This window comes from Humulus lupulus, chromosome 7, assembly GCF_963169125.1.
Source record: "Humulus lupulus chromosome 7, drHumLupu1.1, whole genome shotgun sequence".
Taxonomy (NCBI): domain Eukaryota; kingdom Viridiplantae; phylum Streptophyta; class Magnoliopsida; order Rosales; family Cannabaceae; genus Humulus; species Humulus lupulus.
The window spans coordinates 21,725,262-21,726,746 of NC_084799.1; positions in this window are offsets into that span (position 1 = coordinate 21,725,262).

Genomic DNA, 1,485 nt, shown 5'->3' on the forward strand with positions numbered 1-1,485 from the left:
TATCTAAGCAACGCACTGACTTATTAGTCAAAAATGGCAATGGTGTTAAGTGCTGGTCGTGAAGCTCTGACTTATCAGTCAAGATCGAAAATAATATTGAGCACTGGGCATATGGGATTGACTTATGAGTCAAAAGCGGCAATAGCACATTGAACGCTGGTTGATATGATTAGATCTAATCAACAAGAGCATTATATGCTCGTCCGACCTATTGATCGAAGAAAACTAAAACGCTTGGCTAGTCTATGGCTAGTTACTCAGGGCCAGGACTAAAAGGCTCAGGTGACTTGATGGTCACATGGCTTAAGGCGCAGGACCCCAAGATATCTTATTAGTCATCTATTCAGGTCGCAGGACCCCAGTATGTCTTATTAGTCATCTATTCAAGGTGCAGGACCCCAGAATGACATAATAGCCATTAATCTAGGGCGCAAGACCCTAGAATGATCATTTATTAATACTTGTATACATGTAGTAATAAGTTTTCTTGCTGAGCATTGGCTCACGGGTGCTATGTGGTGCAGGTAAAGGGGAAGAAAAGCCTACCCAACCTTGAGTGGAGAGCTTAGGTGGCGATGTGTACATATGCGGCCGCTTGACCACCACGGCCAAGGTGTTTCTCAGGGGCACTAAAGTTTAACCCTATTTTTGCTGCTTAGGTTGGTGGATTATAACTTTTGAACTATAACGACCATTTTGGATTGTAAACAACTTTGTAAACACTTCTATGGGATCCCATGTACAATTTAACATTTTAAATAAAATATATCCATTCCTTTTCACATCAGATTTTAACCCTAGCCCATTAATAACACTTAGATGCACGTTTATGGCCTAATAACTTGTTTAGCAAGTTAAACACTATTTAAAGTATACAGTGTGACGATCCTGGCCAACCAAGGCGTTACAGAAATGCTAAAAAATGTTTTGTATGCTAGGAGTTATGCATGTTTTGTGAAACTTGTACAAATCAGAAAAAATGTGGGCAGACGGAATTCATAAATTTTGGGCAGTGTGTTGAGTGAGTAAATTAAAGTATTTTCAAATAAAATTTTGTGAAAATTTTTATGTTAGATCAAAGTTTATATCTGAAAAGTTTCATGGGAATATTATTAATATATTGGGAGTTATAAAATGTTAAAGTTGACAAGAAATCTGGAAAAACGTTTTTGGTCAGTTTGGCCCTTGCACTTTGGAAAAATGTTTGAATAGGCAAAGTTAAATATTTTGGGCTGCTTTTCAAACTAAACACTCCTATATATTGGTAATCAAACTGGCAAGGTTTCATAAAAGCATAATAAAAAGGCTAGGAATTAAATCCTTCTAAAGTTAAAAGAAAATATAAGATTTTGAAATAAAACCTTCTAGGCAGCCACCTTGGTGAACGTTTTTCACCAAAAGAAAATTATATTTTTGGCCTAATTTTTCTCAAGGATATTTTTAGCATGACCTAATTTGAAATAAAACCTTCTAGGCAACCACCTT